This window comes from Megalops cyprinoides, chromosome 14 (assembly GCF_013368585.1).
Source record: "Megalops cyprinoides isolate fMegCyp1 chromosome 14, fMegCyp1.pri, whole genome shotgun sequence".
Lineage (NCBI taxonomy): Eukaryota > Metazoa > Chordata > Actinopteri > Elopiformes > Megalopidae > Megalops > Megalops cyprinoides.
This window is the reverse complement of record NC_050596.1, coordinates 23016885-23039237: the sequence shown is the minus strand read 5'-3', so window position 1 is coordinate 23039237 and position 22353 is coordinate 23016885. Positions and strand designations below refer to the sequence as shown.

Below are 22353 nucleotides of genomic sequence, written 5' to 3'. Positions count from 1 at the left end.
TTATTGGCTATTATCGAGTCTGTGTTATCGAGCCTGTTTAACTGAATGTGTTAAACGTTGAATGTGGTGTTGTTAAAAGCGCCAACCGGTGTATTGAATATGAGGCTTTTATTTTAAATACACAAACATCCGACGATCGTCCGTCAGCTTTATGCAGGTCTCCTTTATTACGTACCTTTATTACTTGCACGTTCTTATTTTCATTGATTACATCACTAGCTAAAGAAGACTAAATATAGCCTGCTATCTACTAAATTTATACCTGAGGAAGGTCCGGCAGGTCCGGAATAGAAACAACCTTACTATTCCGCATGTAAGGTTGAAGACGAAGACGGTCCCTTTCACTGAAGACAGGTTTCGTTTTTTAAATAGAACAAGCAGGCTGAGACGGCCCCTAACTCGTCTGTCAGTGATTGTTGATACTGCTTCTGTGGAGGAAGAGCACATCCAGTCTGCTCGGAAGCTACTCAAGTTCATACAGCGTTTTTGTTGCCCAGAATAGCCTTCGTATCGCAGCCTGGGTACGCTAACAGGTCACTTATTTTAGGAAGAAAAGCTCTACCGGAAAGGTAAGCCCAAATATCCAGCCGTCTTTCTTACACTTGCTTTTCATCGACATCAGGGCTAGCTACATAGAGACGCAGTGTTCTCTCCCACCCGTAGCACTGCATGTGCATTGCGGTGCGCTCGCGTCTGAGGAGGGGGAAAGAGATACACAATATACCACAAATTATAAATGTCCAGGATGAATTTTCTTAATTTTCTTATAAGACGTGCAATATGGCTGTAAATTCAACGAGAATGACTAGGATTGCGTTTCGGTGGTCCGCTGCGTTGAACATAGCTAGCAACTGTAGCTACTCGCACAATGGCATTGAGCGAGCAATCTTAGGCATCAGTATAAGATCTCTGAAATAATGTAGCTAGCTAGTTAATACTCGCTGGTTATTTAGCTAAGTAGCAAGGTATCTAACTTCCACATAACTTGCCGTTTAGCTAGTCAACGACGTCACGTTGTGTTAGTCTACCTAGTGCAGCTACGTGTTTAGTTGACTATCTACAACGGTACTAATTTAGCTAACTAGCCAGCCAGCTTGTCCCATTGCTTCGTGTGGGTGGTAGCCAGGTAATGTACAGTTATTTTAGTTACAGTTATGTCATGGCTTCGTAACTAAAATAAGAAGCCTATCATTATTTAACGCTAACAAGCTATAGTTAAATGGAGAGTTAAACTACTACTGTGAAAATGTCTGGATCATAATAGCTTTAGCCTGTCTGACTTTGGTGTCAGCTGGCTAACCCAAGTTTGGTTTCGATGTCTGGTTTCGAATAAGACAGACAGCTGCCATTGATGTTAAGAGGGATAACTAATACACATCAAATGGCTCACAGTCAATGTATTCACACTGGGAATTTATACTTTTCGTTTTATTTCATTTTGCATAAAATTGCTACTCCTTAACTATGTTGTTAATCTGGTACTTAAAGCTTTTTGAAGAACAAGAAGTCGGATTGTCCTCATGTCATTTCGTGCAGCTAGCCTAGTATTTTTCAAGTCAGACAAATTAACTTCCACTTTCCCCACAAAGGAGTTTTTACACTCGAGGAATAACTTTAATTACCTGGCAAGTTAATCCTTTAATCTGTTTTTCAACATCTTTACTTTTTATTAAGGAAATTCTATTTTTTTTGCACTGCGGTGTCCATTTGCAACGCAAGTGAATGGTAAAATACAATCAGTAAAACAAATTTGTAATTCAGTCATCATTAGCTAGTTATATATCAAAACAGAGTGCTACTCATGTTCTGGGTCATTCAGTGGAAGCTGGCCGTAGTTTTAATGGAATGCTGTGGTTTTGCACGGTTCTGAACGCAGCTGAAAATATTGTTGAAACTGTGAGTCACAGAATTGTAAATTATTGGAATGTGTGTGAGTGGTTGTGGGAGGTCGGACTGAAGCACTATCTAAACTACAATTGTAATTGTATTTAATAGGCTTACAAATATAAGAGATTGAGGCAAAAGGAAGTTAACAGAGTTGAAGCTTTGCGTATGAAAGCAGTCTGTTGCCATTGGAATGGTGGTTTGAAAAGATGTTTTCACTCAGTTATGACTCAGGCCCCTGCAAAAATTGCAATGGTATGATCAAATACGAGGTAACGAAGCTTTTAAGACACTGTCGGTATTAATGGGTGGTGAATTCTTTTGACTCTGTCTTTACAAATTATGTACATGCTACCTGTTAATCAAGAAACTTTTTTTGGAGCCACACAACTTTTCAGACAATCTGAATCTGACAGATTTTCATGTCCATATGCACTATGGTCCATGCGTGAGGTGTTACTGTCTAATAATAATAATTTTACATTGCTGATAGGGGTACCGGTATAATCCATGCATGCAGACCTGTTGTACAGTTCAAGGTGGAGGTTATCTGATCTCTTTAATTAGAATGAACACTGCAGTTCTGTGTGAATTTAATAAAAATTTTTAAATCTTAAAAATAGATTTTTCCAGGGCAATACACAAAGCTTATATGTTATTTTTGTGTCATTGATTGTTTATTTGGCAGATACTTTCATCCAAAGTGCCATAACAGGGTTAATTCTGGCATTCAATTAAAATACGTATCACAGGACCTACAAGAGCAACAGACACGGCACAGCCAGAATGAAAGTAAAAAGGTATGAAGGCAAAAGCATTTGGCAGCAAGCTCACTGTGTCTGACATAGTCATGTCGTACTAATGTGAAAGTGGAGCTGAAGAATTATCTGTGAAAATCACTTGGAATCATAGTGTTTACATGATGTGAAACAGTGACCCACGAAGAGAAACTTTAAATACATTATCTTCTCCAAAGGGTACTGGATTAGAACTCCATTTGGGATTTGAGCATTGATTTAGCTGGGGGTAAACCCAGGTACCTTGATACCACGTTACATAACCGTCTTGTATGTACGAATGGTAATCTATGCTGGCGGTTTCACCAGTATCACACCCGTGAGGGCTTTGATGTCATTCTCCCTCGTACAGTATTTTGACCCATTTGTTACTGTGGCTGTGTGAAATTGTGTTTCCTCTTTGTGACGAGCTGTTGTTGTGTGCGGTAGATCGAATGGTGAAAGTATTAAGTAAATAAACTGCTGGCTAGGCTTGGGGCACATGGGAGAATGTCTTTATTCAGAAAGTATTCAGTGTCTCTTTTACAGAGAGGAAAGCTGAGGAAATACCTGAGCTGCTGTCACTCATGTTTTATATTGTTTTCTTAGACAATAGAAGCAAAGTGTGTCAGAGTGTTATGTTACGAACGTTTGAGAGAAAAGAGAGCAAGAATGTCCAAATCCCAGCAGAATTATTTGATATTTTGGACATTTGAATTGAGATGTAACATTTCACTTTTTGCTTCTAGATAGAAACTTTAGATGAGCTCTTTGAATGGACCCTAATTCTTTTGTTGTAGTCTAAGGGAGACTGGCTTTTGTTTCGCTGGCATCTACACATTTGGCCTCCTTTGTCCACCTTTTGCTATATTTTATCTTTTGAGCTATGACATCATATAATGGTTATGTAAAGGTGAAGTTTTTACCTTCATTAATACACAATTTTTACATTTAAATTGACAAAATCCGAGAGGGAAGAGCATCTTTGTGTAGTAGTTGGTGTGTTATGGAGCAGACGCACAGGATTGGTATTGTCAGGTATTCCACTATGCCATCGGTCACATTGGAAAAGTGGCTATGCAGCAAAAACAGGCTGAAACAAGATGCTGAAAGGGCTTACACTGAATCCACTGCCTGTGTGGTTGTGACAGTACATGTATGCTGAATACTGACCTACAAAGAGAATCATACCTATGAAGGTGCCTGGCCTCAAATTGGTGCATATATGGCAAACACATTTACCCTAACATGTCTCCAAAATCAAAGAGCACAAGTTTTGGGTAGTTCATCAAGCAGGGCGACTGTGAGGAGGAAACCCGGTGTAGAAGGCATATAATGTAAACCCAAGGTTGCTTTTTAGTAGAGAGCTGCAGTACCTGTTCTGTGGGAAAATGCAGGTCTGTTTCCTCCGTCTCTGGGAGGCGTAGCGTCTATGTCAGGGCAGAAATGGACACCACCTTCTGCTAGTTGAGATGAGCCAAAAAGGAGGCAGGATCCATTCCACCTGAGCTGCTAATTCCCCGTCTGAGTTAATTAGCTGTCTGTTTGGGCAGGATCATCCCTTCTCTTCTCACTTGAGAAGCAGGGGCTTAAAAGAAAACCTATCCAGTCTGCTTTGCCGTTCAGAAACGCAGTTGTTCACCCCCTCGAGCAGGACTGGCTTTCTATGGCCCGGGGAATTTGTGAACACCCTGATACACGGGACGCATTTATACTTAAAACCTGTTGTCCACTGAAAATCATTCCAGATATCATAGCCTTGTGCTGTGTCATTTGTGTGGTAATTTCTCAGCAGGAAATGAGTTTCAAAAGTGAAAGCAATCAAATTCAAATTGATGCATCCTTCTTGAATCTGGAACCACTGTAAATAATTGTCTCCTATTCTCAGCCACCTACTGTTAGTCTCTCTTTTGTAGGCTGTGTTTGGCTTTAAAATCATATTGTTGTTTTCCATTGGATAGGGGCAGTACATTCTTTATCAGCTGTGACAACAACACTGTACATAGAAAAAAAAGGCATGAACGTCATTAATGGAGGTGAATTTCTTAGAACCCGAGAGCACTGTAGATCGTCATTTCTCAGTGTGGACATATTAATGTGATATTGACACAGAATGGCTGGCGCAGTGGTGGTAGAACTGACCGTTACACACTGCATATGGAAGAGGCAAAGCTCGTATTTTGTGGAAGGGTAAATTGAGCAGTGTTTGCTCTCTGTTTGTGCTGAATGTGCGGTTACCCATCGCCGGGAAGCCCGTGTTTTTCCGAGAATGTCCTGGATTCACAGGAAACAGGTCGAAAGGACGCACAGTGACACATTTCTGCACATTCTTCTGTTGTCCCCAAAGGCTTCCTGTTTCACAGTAAGTGTAAAGAGGAATCAAGGGAATGTCTCAAGCCCAGTTATGTTGAGAAAAAAGACCAAGATATTGCTTCACTCAAGTCAAAAACAATGCCCCAAATGAACTTTTATATAAAATCACACTCTCTCTGTTTTTTTTATCTTTGTTTAACTTCCTCTCAATGCGGATACCATGTTTGCTCAGTACCGGGTCATTGTAGGTGCAGCGTATAAATTCTAGGTAGCACCCTTTCTTGTGTCACCCAGGTCATGCAAACTGCCAGCTGAGCTGACCCCATGGAAATGACTATGCTCCCTGTGGGACATATAGGATAATTTTACTCAAAAAGCACCCATGTGCCCTGCAACTTAAAACTGGCCAAAGAGAAGATCTATCTGCATTTGCAGTTTGGCAGGTGTTAATTTAGGACCCTGTAACCAGCAATTTTGTTGAAAGTAGACCTCCCAATGTAAGATTTTATTTCATAAACCTATTCAGGAATCAGTCAGTACTGTTATGTTCGTAGGACATGTCTGACTCATTTAATTGCTGGTCACCGCTGTTCAGTCCTTAATGGTGTTCAGTCACAGCCGTGGAGGTGTACACTTCAGAGGGTTTTACAGATGTCTTTCAACCAGCAGCTGATAGACACTTGGAACAACATCTAATTTGTGTACCCCGCCGCCAGTCAATAACTTCAATAAAGTTGCGACACTCGTTACCTGAGTGGGGTTATAAATCTGAAGGGAAGGAGGCGCTTGCTTCAAAAGCACGGTCCTCTGACGCTGCGTTGTTGGGACCGTTGGCAGGTGGGGAGGGGGATGATGGACGGACGCTGGAAGGTTAGCCAGTGAATCACTCTGTCGTCCCCTCTCCAGAGTAACAGAGCTCTGCATCTCACTGATTGGAGGCACGCTGGAGGCCGACATCGGGCCTGCGTTCTGCAGATAAAGCGGGCCGCAAGCCCGTGCAGGGGAGCAGGAACGCCGTCTCCCAGTCCGCTTTGTTTAGACGCAGCTACTGTGCTTTTGTGTTTTGAGAAGTGTTCTGTCCCTCCCTAATCCACAAAGTGTCGGATGGCGTAACGTATTCTTACACCACGCGGTAAGCCGAGACAGAGCGACGGCTAACCTGAAGGTTGAGACAGAAAAATTGAAGACGACTGCAGGCTTTCAGCCTGCGAGAGTTTAATATTATTTCAGACGCGTGTTGTTATATACAGTGTCGGCTGAAAAATGACGCACTGAAATCCGTGTGAGAGAGCGTGATTTTCTTTGCGTCTCCTCATCAGTGTACAGATTCTCCTCTTTTTTTTCCTGTGTGAGTGGTGTGTTTCATGTTTTTGGGCTGTTTTTGCAGAAGATGCGTCTTATGGCATATGAAACTTCAGAAAATAGTCCCTTCTTCACTAAATGTACTTCAGAGCATATGCTCACTGTCATCTTGGCATTAAATGCAGATGAACAGAATTTACCGTGTACATGAGGGACTTTTCAGAATTGTTACCTGAATCACGGGAACTGAAACCGCAAACCATGAAGCGCTAATCTAAAGGCGGGCAAAGTTCCTGTTCTCATTTCTGTTGCATTTCCTTTCACAGAACTGCAGCCAAGCCACGAACCAGCAGACCCTGCTGTTTAGAGATTGATTGACTGGATAGTTTCCCAGTATATAAAACAGAAAAGTTTAATAGGGGAAATACTGGAGAAATTTCTGCTCTTAGGTTGTTAACAGTACGGAATGTTTACGCATGCTCTGTCCTGCGGTTAGCTAACTGAAGTCTTGCACACAAGAAATCATAACTTGCAAGATTTGTGAAATAGCCATTCGCTGGAATGTTTTCATTGTTTAATTTGGTCACGGACGTGCTTCAGCCATTCTTGCTAAATTGAAGACTCCAGCATGTGATGGTGAACTCTGGAGTTACATATTTGAGCTAGTTGAATAGACGGTATGTAAGTACTGAGATGAAGTGCTCCTTTCTTGAACAGATCTTAGAGCAGATATGACATGCACCTTTGTTATGGGGTAGAATTCGCAGTGTGGAGTTGCACATTAGAGGCAGCTTGTGAAATCTCTGGCGTGGCCATGGTTCCACTCGTAAAGGAAAGACAGTGGAAACGCAGGTGGAACCAGGATTCCACTGCCACATACAGATTGTGCATTGTGTAAGCGTTGCTGCAGATCTTGACAAACCCGAAGTAAGTTGCCTGCCTTCATGGGAGTTAGTGTCTTTGAGTCGAGTGATGGTTTTTTGCAGTTTTTATTCTATGTTCCCAGTGCAGTATCCATACCTTACATGCAGTCTTCAGAGTATTGTGGGATCAAAGGGGCCACTGAGCTTGTCTTTGGGTTGTTCATTTGGTGCAGATTTCCACTCGCAACATGACATTACATTAATGCTATAATTGAAAAAGCTGTCGTCAGGCAAGTTGTGAATTGTTTCAGGAATGCCTCTGGTTTTCTTTGAAGGGTGAGGAATGTCATTTTCTCTTTGACGATAATACCATGCTCTGTGCGTTTCTGTATTACTGGATACTGTTTCACGAGGCAAGAGTGCCCTGAAGCTACCCATTTTTGCTGTTTTTTGAAGAAAAAACAATAGACCCTATTTAACACGAGATCCTCCAGGGATTTTCCATAAACTGTTGACTCTTGTGTTGTTACTCTGGATTACAGAGCGTTATTCAGACGTGTGATAAAATAGAAATGCAGTCTCTCTCTCTGTGGCTTATGCTGCCATGCTCTCTGTGGTGGTGTACGTCGATGTCTGATTTTTCAAGGTGCTTTTCCAGAATGTCCTGTAGATGTTGGAGGGATCATCGCGGCACTGCACACACAGTGATTGCCAGGAAGGCAGTGCTCCCGTGTGTCCATTCTGCTGAAGGTGGAGAGTGATTGCGGCTAGCCGGGTGTTGCCTGCATCGGTTGCCCTCCCTCAGAGTGGGAGAGATCCTGGGTAAATGGCTGTGATTTCTGCATGGCGCGCTCACATTAACCTGGATCGGTCTTGCTAGGACAGAGAGGCCCAATGATAATGCAGCTGTTTAACAATGCTGGACTGGGGTAACCTCACCTCAGGATGTTCTTTTCCTTGTTAAGGTCCGATCGGTATTTTTCACTGCTCTCGCCAGCAAGATCTCTGTGAGTTTGTTCCACAGACTCCCCGTTTGGCAGTGGACTTGTTGCAAGTGACTGTTGCATCTTTCCGTCTTTGATGGAAATCTCTGACCAAGCTGACAAGCCAAGGTGTCACTTGGCATTGCAGTGTGTGGGCTATTGCACTGGACATGTTATCATTCATGAATTTGCAGGCTGCAGACATGTTTGAGTACCCAGCCTCCCTGGTGAGAGTTTGGGGTTGATAGGGGCCCTCATATCTGAGGCACGGCCGCAGCTAATCTACCAGCACGGGCTGATTGGAGCCCGAGACCCTGTAGGGCAGTGTTTCTCAACCCTCTCCTGGAGGGCCCCCTGCCCTGCATGTTTTAGATCTCTCCCTGCTCCAACACAGCTGATTCAAATGATCAACTCGTTATGAACTCCTGAAGCTGCTGAATAACAAACTGATCATTTGAATCAGCTGTGTTGGAGCAGGGAGAGATCTAAAACATTGCAGGGCAGGAGGCCCCCCAGGAGAGGGTTGAGAAACACTGCTGTAGGGTGCTTGCATGAATAGCAGAACTCATGAAAACATAACAGCAATACAGAGCCCGCTGAGGAGAACGGGCCATTCAGCGCTGCCAGGCTCGGCATCGTCACAAACTGAGCTCAGTCTCTGAAGTGCAGTGTGCTCACCTCTGCAGCGGTGAGTGTGGGGGGGAGGGGAGGAGGGGAGGGAGGGGTGGAGGGGGGGGTGGTTTCCTGTGTTCTGCGGCGCTACAGTGCACACCCCACCCTCTGGATGTTGGAATAAACAGAGGTGCTGTGGTTCTGCTTTAAGGGGGGTGGGGTGGTGGCTCCTTCCTCCCCAACCTTGAATGTGTGTGTTTGTTTGTGTGTTCCTGGCTGAAAGGTTGTCTGAGGGCAGGCCGGTCCAGACGAGGGGCCCTGCTATGTCTCCTGGGCCCTAGCACACAGTGTGGGGGAGAGTGATTTGGGGATCAGGATGCGTGGTTTGGGTGGGGGGGCCAGTAACATTTTAGAGTGCAGTTGTGTGTGAGTTAAAGTGGACGCAGAGGGAGAGTGATTTTTGAGTCTCATGTGTGCTGTTCGAATTGAGAGCATTGGTGGAGATTTCACGGCTTTGTTTCCTTCTCTGGTACTGCTCAGATTAACAGCTGTGTAGTTTTTAATCTGGAACGTGTTGGTCACACTCATCTGCATATCGACAGTGATCTGTGTTTGCGGAACGAAAGATAAAAGGTGCTCAGATGCCGGTTTATCTAGTATTACCTGCAATATAATTCCCTGCCCTGTTTTACATGGAGAGCAGTCGTTTAACAAAGCAAGTTATTACTGTGCACCTCACCTCGTACTGTGCACCTCCCCACATCAAGTATGAGGACTGGGCCATAGCAGCACCTGTCATTGGGAAGTCATAGAGCAGGCCTGTGGATAGTTCCTCTTTTCGGACGCAACAGCGGTGACAGGTCTCTCGCACAAACCACAGCGCCTGCTTTGCTGCATGACCCTGAACTGAATCAGTCTAACAGCTTGGGGAAGTGATGTCAGAGCTGCATTGTGTACATGTGGCGGTGAGGAGAGGTGATGTCAGAGCCCTCTTGTGTACATGTGGCGGTGGGGAGACGTGATGTCGGAGCCTCTCCGTGTACGCGTCGCACTGCGGAGAGCTGAGGAGTGAGGTGAGGTAGAAGTCCCCTTGTGTTTGTGTTGCCTTGGTCGAGGTGAATTCGGAGCCCTTTTTGCTGTATGTATATGTTCTGTTTGGAGAGGAGATCAAAGCCTCGTTGTATCCTTATCACTATGCAGATTCCTTCTGTGTCTTTACTTTAGGGCTGTTTCACAGGCACCTCACATTTGCCCATCAGAGCATCTCTATAATTGAGGAAGCACAGCAACTGGTTTTACCTGTTAAATGTTTCTATTGTTGGATTATTTTTGTAGTTTCATGTGTTGTTTCGCACCAGCTGTAGCAGGAATGGGGAAGTTGATTCTGGGTCTCTGTTTTTAAGGTTCCTTCACCAGAAAAAAATTGTGGTCTAAACATGTTTTGGAACTATACATGATTGCTTGACATTTAATGAATAGTGCTTATGAGAAGAAAAATAGTGTACCAGGAATTTGGCAAGTTGTCAGAAAAGGGGCAAGTTATGAGTCTGAATAAAACTTCCTCCCTTTACACTTTAAGGGCTTCTGTGTTGGTATTTACATATGAACCTTAGGGTACGAGTCTTCCAAATTATATGAAACACTTTAGCTTTCAAGTGTTCCAACTGTTTATTACAACACTCTGAAATCTGTAGTGTCATTTTTACCACGTTTAGGCAAGAAATCTCCTGCAGGTATTGCTGGATAGATTTTGATGTGTCTGCAAGAGTCAAGTGAAATATTGTGGGAGCCATGGAGTGTGGTTTTGGTAGCTGTGGTTTCCATTTGCATGGGTTGACCTTTGGGGTGGCATATGAGAACATATCCCCAGGGATGGATAACCCTGCAGACGGCAGCCGTGTAGTGCCAGTGTAGTCTGGAGTGCTGTCTACAGGCCCCGCCGCCTTGTGGTCTCCTGGAGACGGCTGTTGTCACCGGGCGTGTCACCTCTTTGAATAATTGAAAGGTCTTCTAGGAGAAGTAAAATGAGATTGAGAAAACCATTAAAGTGTAGAGTCAGCTGGGCAATAGTGGGGGGGGGACTTGACTGTGTAACCTGTTAACCTTGCTTCGGTGAATGTGCCGAGCGCTAATGGCTAATATGTAAAAAGGTGAGCCGGACGGCAGCGTCTGGTGAGTAAATTATTAACGCGTTGGAAGAAGCGTCACGCCGCGCTTGATGACGTCTCCACTGCAGTCCTGCTGGGGTTACTAATGCAGGCAGGGGTGCTGGAATCGCCGCTCTGAGACGTTCCCGCTGCATGTGTTTCCTTTAATGGCTGAGCAGATCTAAGCAGGAGCGGTTATTTGGCACTGCCAGAGAGCCGAGGAGGGGCGTTGCCCCCTCTCTGTGCTGCAGGATATGGCTCAATGCACCCAGAGATGAACTCACGAGTGGCTGTTAGTTAGTGATATGTTGAAGGAGCCGCAGGTGATGGGAGATGTCTCTGCCGCCCTCAGGCCCTGGTCGCTGGGGGGGAGGACAGCCAGAGTTTGATCGTTTAGCTTAGCCCAACCTATTATAAGTGTTCTGTGTCATTTGTGGAAAAATGTTGGACTTTGACACCCTTGCAATGTTCCGTTTTTTGTCACTGATGTCACAGGTGGTTTCACAGTTCTGCAGGGAAACACAGCCATCTCTCAGTACCTGGCTTATCGCAGTTCTGATTTCGTAGGTCTTCATGAGGGGCATTGCTCTTGTGAATACTCTCCCAGCTCCCCAGTGGATTATGCTGCTGTGTGGAGGCTTTCCTTTTGCCTGAAAGTCACAGTGGTGCTCTGTCAAATGCAAAGCCCTGCCCTGATGAGAGTGCTGCTAGCATTAATACACCAGCGCTGCTGTAGCGTGCTCTAGCGCTGCTCCTCTCAGAGAGGGAGGAAGTGTGTCTAATAAATGGTATGCTGAAGCCTCAGCGTACATGCTGAGGCAATTTCCCAGAGCGCCTCTGTCAGCTCGGTTTCTCTGTCCCCTTGCCTTTGACAACAGCTGGCTGTTGGAAGCTCACTTCAGTAAATGGCTCAGCTAGCCAGAGGTTCCGGTATTAAAAACTCATGTTAACTTTGTGGGGAAAACAAGCCACTCTGATCATTCAGTGTGTTTACGTTTGTGTGCGATACTGCATTTCCAGGCCGCCGTCGATCTGCGGTATTGAGTGGGAGGCTGCTGGGTTTTAACTGTGTGTGTGTGTTTGGGTGTGTGTGGGAGGAAACAGGAGGTAGAAGGTACAGGAACATCTGACTTTTGCCTTCAGTGCCTCTCTGAAAACGTGTCAGATCTCCTTTCATAGGCGCGGCACGCTTACCTGAAGGTAAGGCCAGTTTGAACCGGAGCGTTGCAGTACTGCAGGAACTGTCTGAGGGGAAACAAGATGGTTGAGCTGCCTTCAGCCCGAGCAGGGACCCGTCAAAGACAGCAGTCAGAGAACAGGAAGAGACCGCATCTCCTCCGCCCAATGTCTCCGCTCAACCTCACGGCCCTACCCAGCGGAGAGAATGGTGCAGGACCTGTGTGGCCAGTTTCTCCATCAGGACTGGGCCTACGCAGCCTATTGTGTTGCAATACTACCATCAGTGCTCATGGTCACACAGTCTTAGTCACTCTGATACATGATGGGTTCTTGGCTCGGGGGGGGGGGGGGGGGGGGGGGGGGGTGCATGGCCTGTAATCAATAATACAATGATTTTGTAATCAAAATGATGTTCCTTTGCCTCTGTTCTGTTTGTGTAGCTTTGATTCTAAGAACTAATTCCAAACACAGAACATTATTCCAGCCTAGTAGGATGGAGGCTATTTTAGACACAGACTGATACAGTGGAATTCATTCTGAAATCTTTGTCCTGGTTTCCCCAGGGGAATATTCTGTCCCCTGCATTGTGGGGCTGCTATTTTCAGAGCGGAAACAAGTGAAAAATAATGAAGGTGGGATCTTAATGGAAATCTCAAAGACATGAAACGGCCTAAAAGCCAAGAGCTCAGAAAGCAGGATTTACAAGAAAACTGATAAGAGTTTCACATAGGGATCAATATTGTGCATTTGGATGTTTGATACTTTGTCTGTTCATGGGTCATTAAAAAAATATAGGATAGATTTTTTTTGCGGGAAGATCAGCTTCCATCACGGTCCTTCTTAGAATGCAGGGCTTGAAACGGGAAACTTGAGCTGTGGCTTATTACTGCATCTTGTGTCTGTGTAAGAGTGCACCCAGATCCTGCTATCACATGGAGATGACTGTAGCTTTCCCCTCACCCCACAGCTCTCAGGCTGTTAACACAAACGTTTGAAAAGTTTTTGATCCTTTCTTACAACGAAAACGATGATTTTTTTTTCACTGCGACTTGCTAAATTGCATTGTAATTAGTGTTAGCTGAGCACAGCCCAGTTGCTGTGTGTGATTTCCTTGGGCAGTATACTGAAGCACAGAAGCCTGCCGGTGCAAGGTGCTTCATGGGGAAGGTCCAGAGCCAAAAGGCACGCTGCCAGACTCATAAAAGCACTGAATTAGAAACAACAAGAAGCTCTGTGTTGTTATGTAATCACAGGAACAGCTGCGTGCTGTAAGCTGATAGGCGGCGTTGGGAAGTGCTGAGAACAAGTCTTCGGTACTTAAGTGGGAATAAATCAAAATGAAAAGTGTCAGAAATCTCAGAATCTGCCTTCGTTATCTGAGTTTGTTTGTACTGTGTGGCGTTGGTAGTGTCTGCCAATAACCTGCGTTCTCTCCATCAAGGAAAGTGACAGCCCATATACCAGCATAACTCTTTATTTTGTTTAATGTTCTTGCATTTTCCCTCTCTTCACCCAGCTTTAGTAGTTGCTATATATACCACAGCCGAAGCCGTGTGGGAGGGCAAGAGGAGGCGCAGCCAGTCCACCGATACGCATGCACATCATTGTGGTGGTGTGTCTAACGTCTTGCTAATCTTGCACTGTGTTATACATTTGTTCGGTGTCCAGTACTGTATAGTGTGTCCATAACTCTGTTCACAGCTGTGAAAACAACTATCCTCTCTGAGGATAAGGAACGTCTATTCTATGCTGTGCACATGTACCGTGACTATCTTCCACACTGTACGTCCCAACGTGCACCAGGCAAAGGCCATCAGAGGACAGGCACATCCTCCCGATGCTATCTGAGTGACTCACAGGCGCCCAGGCAAGTGCCAGGGTGCTGAGACAAGGGGACCCTGGCTGCCAACCCACCCCATCTTTGGTGGAACAAAGCCAGGTTGTTCCATCGATGTGGGCTCCTGGTCACTTTGCTTTGTTTTTACTGGTCAGAGGTGACGCTCCTGGAGCTGGTGACTGAAACAGGCCGGTCATCATTCTGGCTGCTAGGTCTCATTCTCACCAGTTTGCCACTCTGATGTTACTGATTATTAAGTCAGCTAATCAGTGGAGTCAATATAATGGAGTTTTCTTACACAATATGCCGTTATCAACAGTTGCTTAGGTTAATTTCAGTCATTTGGAACTCCTAGTATTATGTAATAATGGCAACTAAAACAACATAAAAAAGTCAAGCTTGCTTTATTTAATTGCTTTCATTAAGTGCAAACTGAATTTATGTTAAATTAAATCTAGGTTCAGTCTTAGAAACTGTAGCCTCAAGACACGAGCTGTGACATTGCACTGTTTCACATTCTTTTTAGTACGCAGAGAAAATGGAAAGGCATATCTCCCTGTGAACTTGGAAGAATCGTACTGTTGCTTCTCTGGGACGTTGATGTGTGCCTGTCACTGATGTAACAGACAGAGTGAGCCGTGCCTTAGGTCACAAAAGGTTAAAATCTAAGAATGAGAAGCATGCATCTACCGCTCCTGTGCAAGCCACAAGACTTGGACAGCGTTCCTCCCCGGTCGTGTTGTGTCTTGTGTGAGAGCAGTGCGTATGGCATTCAGCTGGTTTGAAAACCATAAAGATCCTGTTTTCTGCTCAATTTGAAATACTTACAAGGAGTATGCAGGCAGAGGTTTTGATCACACACGGAGATAGGAAGGAGAACACGTTCGTTCTCCTGTTTCATTTACAGGAACGAGCTAATTCTGCTTTTATGAGAATGAAGTAAATTATTGATAGCGTTTATTAATGAAGTTTCTTTGAGGTTTTCTGTTAAGGCTTTTCATATAGCAGAGCCAAGGGGAGGTGCAGCAGAGGCCAATGTAACCACTCTGCATGTAGTTTTCTTGGAGTGAAGAAGTGCCCATTTCCTTGGTGTGGTATTAAGCATGCATGAAAGGGAATGCAATTTCTCTGCAGGGAAGTGGCACAGACTGGAGCTGTGAGCGGGGTTGGGGAAAATGCTTTGCGGCTGTGCCAGGTTGGGCTCCGGAGGAGAGGTGGGCCCTATAAAAAGCCACCCGACCCACTAAGAGGGGAGGTGAGACGGGAGGGAGGGGGGAGGAACCCTTTCATCCTTGGCCGTGCCGCCTGTGAAAGGTGTCATCGGCTGTCCTTACATTCGAGGTTTCTCACGCTTGCCCAGCTCGCACAATGCGATAGAGTTATGTTCGCATTCTGTGCATGCACATCATATTTCCTACCTCGCTCTCTTTGTTGTTGTTCAAAGTGAGAGCGGTGGTTGTAAAAAAAAAAGGACTCTTCCCACATTTGCTCCTCAGTCTAATGGTCCGCATTGAGTTGCGTTTTTCATGCTACTTCAGATGTTATCTCACAGAATATTTGAGTCCATGGCAGTGAGCCAGATTTCTAAAACTGCCGTATCCAATATCAGATAACGGCATAATTCATCCCTTTTGTTACGCAGTGTGCAGCCTATTAAATAGCTCTGACCTTACCTACTCCTGATAAGTGCGTGATGTCATAACAGTCGTCAGCATACTGCAAGCAGTTGTTGTGGGTGGATAGAAAACCAGGACTCTGTCACTCCTGAGTGAGTGGAGTTATTTGTAGTATCGTTGAAGTTCATTTTAATTCAGTAGTCGTCTTAGTTGTGAGTATCAGCTCCAATTAAGAAGTGCATAGAAATGCAGAGTGGCCCTCCTTGTGTGACTTGGTGAGTTTTGTGCTCATACCAGCACCGCTGCCGTGGCTTTCATCTTGTTACTGGAAACGCAGGGAAACGAAGACTCATTTCAGAATGTGTGCTTTAGGTTTCACTCCTGGAATCGTGTCCTGACGATTCCAGGAGCGACTACTAAGACGACTACTGAATTAAAATGAGCTTCAATGATACTACAAATAACTCCACTCACTCAGGAGTGACAGAGTCCTGGTTTTCCATCCATGCAAATACAGCTCTTTAAAAAACTAAAATGGCTTTGATTTTATATGAAGCTAGAGAAAAGATTGATCGATTTTTTTTTTTTTTTTTTTTTGTTTTGTTTTGTTTTAAGTGGGAGAACTGATTGCTTTTCACCGAGGCAGGGCTCTGAGAGGGCTGAAATGTGTTTGAGCAGTCTCTGAATTATTTGATCTGATGCCCCAGCCCCAAAACACACTGCCCATTCTGTATTAGAAAATTAATTATTGCCATCGTACATACAAATTCATTGTTTTCTCTAGTCCTGAGATGAGCTTGCAAGGGGAGTTAAGATTTTTGGTTTCAGGGGCTGGAAATTTATAATTGAAAAGATGCAGAAACCAGAGGTTGAAAAAGGTTTATTTTGGAAAATTACCAAAATAGTAAGCATGCAAATCTTCAAAATCTTAATGTATTTGACTTCTGCAGTTTCAATTCCAGACATGTGACTAGCTTGAGAACTCTCTTGAGTAAATGTGTTTTCAACAAACGGTTTGTCTTTATAAGGAATTATGATGTAACATGTAGTTACAACTTTAAATAGCCTAAAAATGAATTATTTTAAAATATTTTTTTATAAAATTTCACAAACATTTTTGGATTAACATCTTGAAAACAAAGAGTCAACCAGTCAAACTTGATTGTATCATCTCTTCTTTTCATTACATAGATATAGGTATCTTCAGAGATTTAAAACATTGAATAGCAGAGCTGTGTTTATGATTTGCACATGTGAGTAACTCTGCCTTTTGCATGATGAAAGCATTTTTGTTATTAATTATATTTTACAGCTTGGAAAACATCATTTCAAAAAAGCCAAAAATGATATCTGAGACGATAGTTTAAACTGTAAAGAATGTACGTACAAATGAATCACTTTCTCTTACCTTGCATAACAAATCATTGACTTATATGACCGCAATAAACTGCAACAAAGAACAGGCCATTGTTCTCGCTTTGAGTGATGCGTGGGTCAGGGCATTTAGGTGCTGTGTTACGTGTTTGGAGTATTTGTAGATATTATGATCTGAATTTAATATGACAAACTGTTGTAAAAACACAGAGGACAGATTATCTTTGTTTAAACAAATTACAGTTGGAACCTTTGCACCCCACGTGGAGCAATCCTTGTGTCTGTGCACCAGGTTTTCATTGTTGGATCTTAAATGTGCTGGAGAGAACATTTTGTCCGCTATATTACAGTGCAAAAACAAACTTTCCAACAAGCTGAATGTGTTCATTCTTCTCATCTGAACTGGCTTCTTCCTTGCCCTTGTAGTGCCATCACTCACCCACAAGAAAACGTTTGCACACACTGTCCAGAGCACGTGTAAAAATCACCCTCTTTTTTTTTTTTTTTCTCGATAAATCACGTTTCCTCCAACAATGACGCCGTGTACCTTTTCACTCAATATTGTGCGCAAGAGTGGTGGATAAAAAAGGCCTTTGCTAAGGGAGAGGTCCCTGAGATAAGCCTTATTGTGTAATAAATAAAGAAGATAGTAGTAGTAGTAGTAGTAGTGGTGGGTGATAGGGAGGCAGCGCGGCTGTGTGAGCAGTCAGTTTGATCCCACGCTATCTGGGATTCAGTGCCTCACTGAGGCTGTGCTTTTGTGTTCGGTTTGTATATTGTACTACGTGGCAGTGCATCTTGTTTGCCCTCATGTTATTCTCGCTCTCGGAGGGTATCCGCGGTGCGCCTGCCGCCGGAGGGCTAACAGCTTCCTCCCGCACGTATACCCCATTTCATTTCGGCAGGTGCGCCGGGCTGTGCGCTTGGCCCCTGATGAGAGTGGTGATGAACGCTAATACAGTGGAGGCCGCACCACCTCTGATGATTAATTCTGCTCGCTTCTCCTGTCTGGATCAGGAGAACCACCACAGGTGGAGGAGGCTGTTGTTTCCCACCGTCTGCGGGCCCATTCCGTCCTGAGGGTCTGAACTCTTGCTGTTGATAGGAACGTTAGCGCAACAGATGTTTACTGCTGAATGAGCTCCTGTTTCTCCAAGCATACGGCATATCCATTTTAAAGAATGGTCTTTCTGAGCTTTTCCGAAAAACATCCCGGCCTATTCCTTTACTTATTTGCAATGAACCAATCATACAAAGAGTTCAGTTTATTTCAGGTTAGAAGAAACGGTCGCTGATGTGGAACTGTGTGTTTTGGAAAATTCTTTTTTGGGTCCGTGTTCATTGCGCACAGCTGACATGGCGGTAGGGCCTTCGGTTCCCCTCGGACCATATTAATCTACCGACGGTTAAACTGAACACCACGCATGACTGGTAATGCAAGTAATTTATGAGAGTGATCTCAACTGCTCAGAGAAGCAAAAGGTCATTTGAATTTATTGGACTTTGCCTCAGATGGGACTGTTCTGCAGTTGCAAGGAGAAGCTTTTCTGAAGTAGTGTTCTAGCTTCTTAACAGTGCCTGGGTTCAGACAATTGAAGGTGGAAGTAGAAACCTTCTCTGCAGCTTTGGGTGGGGGCTAATCTGATCTCATTGGGCACCTGAAAAATGCACTTTATTTCACTTTATCGCGTTTGCTGGCTTGTTCACACTCCACAGCCTCCCTCTTGTTTTGAATGAGGATTTTTTTTTTTTTTTTTTATTCCCTCTTAGACGTGGATCAGTGTGAACCAGTTTGCCCTGATGTGGTGACCGTGTAAACTATTTGAAATATTTAAAGATGCAACTCAGTGTGAGAATGTGAAGCCGTTCTAGAATGCCTGACTAAAGAGAGGATTCATTGAGAGCGTGTGCCAAAGAGTTATGAACACTGTATACAGTGTACAGTGTAAACGAAGTCGTTTTTATCTGTGCGAGGTATGAGAAACGTGTGAGACCACCTCAGGATTTGTGAGGTAAAACAGAAGTCAGGTTGTAGCAAGTCAATTTCTTATCAGATTGTGGTGAGAGACACAAACGTGAAAATAAGCACATGTGCTTTCTTGCCTTAGCAGAGTAGCTTGGTGGAGTTGCTAAATAGCTTGGGGTGCCATAGGTCTGTGGGTTTCGCTGACACTTGGTGAGCCTGAATGTTTGGAAACTTACTTCATTAAGTCTGAGTTTGTGTGCAAGCTGATGATATTTACTGTGCTGTTTGCTGGTCTTCAGTATATTTTGTACTCCTTGTGCTCCTGTGATGATCACACACCCACGGTTTGCACACACTGTGCAAAATTTTCTAGAAAAACAGAAACCCTTGAAGAGTGATGTGACAGGCCAGAGCCCACCTGCAGCAGTGAGCTTGACTGTAAAGTAAGTGTGTGTGTGTGTGTGTGTGTGTGTGTGTCATACAGTACCCTCTCATCAGCTGTCACCGGGCAGACGGAGAACAAGCGTTCCCCCTGACCATTCTGTTTGTGGAACACATGCTACACAATGCAGAGTGATACAGTGGCGTTGTCATTTAACACGCGGGTTTCACTTCACCCGTCTGAGACACGTCCGGTCTTGTCATCGAGCACCTCTGCTTCACGGAGGGAACATGGCAGTCGACCGCGGCTGTCATGAGGTTCTCGCGTGGTGGAACCCAGCTGGGCCCATGTTTCTTTCTGCTTATTTTTCATAAAGGCCAGTTACACTGAATAACATTTTTTTGTCTTCTAGATAGCATTTTCAGTCTTCTTCCTCATTTCGCTGCCCATTCTTCCCCTATCACTAACATTATGACTAAGTGCGAAATTGCTTTGCAAGTGGAAAAAAAGTAAGTGTGATACATTTATATCGGTGGGAAAGACCACTGTGTTATATCTGACCAGTCAGATATGACCCCCACCCGAGTCGTTAAGGGTTTGGTTTTCCTTATATGTGGTTTGGCTAGGTTGGTGACTGGTTTGAATGAGTGCAGATTGTACATTGAAGTACAGAGAACGGAGTTTCTGCACAGGTCTCTGTGAAATCCAAATAAATATTTTGTGTTACATTTAAATTTTTTTCTTGGAGTGGCTCAGAATACTCAATGGAGCTGCACAGTGTCAAAATGGAAAATGATGAGATTCTGAGACCGAGAAGCAAATATAATTTAGCATTTTTAAGTCTCAGCAGGTTTTGTGAGTAGCAGTTTGGAGAAGTCTTCGCCTGTTGTATCATGATATTTGGCCTGATACGCCACCTCCCCTCTCCCCCGGGTGCAACATTTTTACAAGATGGCAATATTGAGGGATAATGAAATACAGGTAATTTCACTGAGCATCTGGCAACCGTGCTGTGTGTCACAAGAGTGCCATTCTGTCTGCCACCATGTTGGCATTGCCTGTTGTCTTGACAACAAAGGCTACTGACTTGGAAAATGAGATGCCGGTTGAATCTTACTCATATTGATCCAGACTGTAGGTGATGTTAGAATCACACTGGGTTGGAATGTAGCATATTTCACATATTCTTGGTCTGTATTCTAGATCAGCTTCAGGAGGCCAAGGATTACCCAAATGAACCATGTAGAGATTTTGCAGGATTTTGTTTGTATCCTGTCAGTATTAAATTATGAATACATGAGAATTTTTTTTCTCTTATTTTTGATAAAAACAAACAGATTGTATCAGTATTGTATTCGTGGTTATGTGCAAGTCAAAAATGACAGCCAAAGCAATTTTTAGTATTTGTCCTCCCAAATGCTTGTGCCGGTTTGTGCTTGTGGAGTGTAATGCCTGTAGTGCGTACTGTTTCAGCATTTTTCACACTGCAGCTTTTTGCACGTGGAGGTGTCACTGAAACCACATTTATTTTTGATAATGGTAATGTCTATATATTAGTAACCATATGTGTTATTTCCTTTTTTAAACCATCGGTGCATTTTCTTTTTTTAAACTGAAAGCAGTAAATTAAGTACAAGCTCATGCTTTACTCTGCCCTGTTTCTTCTGTTTTTCAGAACAGACACCTGCGTCAATTGTGGCAGCTTACTCTGTTCGGCTCCCCTCCGGGACTCTAGGATACCGTTCATTCGCTGGTTTGGCAGCTTCTCACCTGGCCTTACCTCTCCTGCAGCCCCCTATGACCTTGTTACAAACTCCAAAATTACAAACCTCTTACTCAAACAGAACTGAAGGCCAGAATATTTCTGCGCCACACCTTGCTGTTATTGGCTTGTTGTTACATCAGCAGTTCTCCATCTAGATTTGTATTTCTGTCAGTTAGTTATGCTAAAGAAAAAAGTTCAAATGGTAGCAGTATGCTGGTGACAGAGCTTTTATCACCAAACCTAAATAAGTGCATGGGCTGTTTGCTTCTTATCTGAGCCAATAGCAGCTGTGCCCTCCAGGATGGGAAAGGAGGTCTTCAGTGAACAGCAAAGGTCTTCACCCTGAGGCATATCTTGGACACTTACTCACTCTACCTGGCCTCAGGTGGCTGTCCAACGCAGTCCACAGACCTTCCCATGAGATCCCTTTCCTCTAGTATAGCAGGAGAAGGATCGGGTTGAAATCAGATCAAGACCAGTGGCACTAACCTTAAAGCCAACCTTGACACCTGAACTTAAATGGCCTTGTGCTGGCCCCTTCGTGTTGTCTCGGTGTGATCTGAAAGCAACATGGAGAGCACAGACATTTAGCAGAACTGCAGTAACCGGGGTGCAAGGTGCACGTATGACAAGAAGTAAATAACCACCCTCCAGCCGTATGTGTGAGGGTTTCACTCAGTTTCCTTCTCATTTTTCCCACATTGTTTGTCTCTGTAAGGCTGTTCACACACACACACACACACACACACACACACACTGCCCACACCCTGCTCCTCCACACCCTCAGTCTGTGGCTGGCAATGCCTTGCCTGTTGTACGTGGCTGTTTGGCTAGCCTGCTGGGTGTGTGCTTCGCACCTCAGCAGGAGCTGGCCGAGCCGCTTCAGAGGAGGCCGTACCTCAGGCAGACTTTCCCAGAAGATGACAAAGACAGTGCCCTGTCTTATCAGCCACACAATCAGGACATGGCCTGGTCAGCTGTAGCGTGTTTGTTTTTTTTCGCAGGGTATAAAGGGTGATTGCTTTTTTTCCGCCGTGCTTTCAAGCCAGTATTGCACAGTGGCCAGCTGTGTACTTCCCCCACCTACACTAACAGAGAGAAACCGGTGGTAATTGAAGGATTGATGTTGTTGACATTTTCTGATTATTCCCCTCAGAAAAAAGTGTCACAATTCAATTTCCCTTTAATCCTGTTGAATAGGGTTCTTTTTTTGCTACTCTGTACGCGTCAACACCTGCGTTAGTAAACCTTGTATGGGGCTCCCCTGTTTTTGATGTAACAAAGAGACATTCACGGGAAGGAGCTGTCTTTATTCTCTGTAAAGCGCAGCAGGTTAACTTCCTCAGCAACAGCA

General features: G+C 44.2%; 1 protein-coding gene across 1 annotated transcript in view; it reads left to right on the top strand.

The window, feature by feature from the left end:
* Positions 1-399: 399 nt before the first annotated feature.
* LOC118788972 (alpha-1,6-mannosylglycoprotein 6-beta-N-acetylglucosaminyltransferase A-like) overlaps positions 400-22353 on the top strand; it is an 82362-nt gene continuing 60408 nt past the window's right edge. Inside the window, exon 1 of the mRNA XM_036545206.1 lies at positions 400-569. The gene's annotated coding sequence lies outside the window, so the exon portion shown is untranslated. The remainder of the gene's footprint in view (positions 570-22353) is intronic.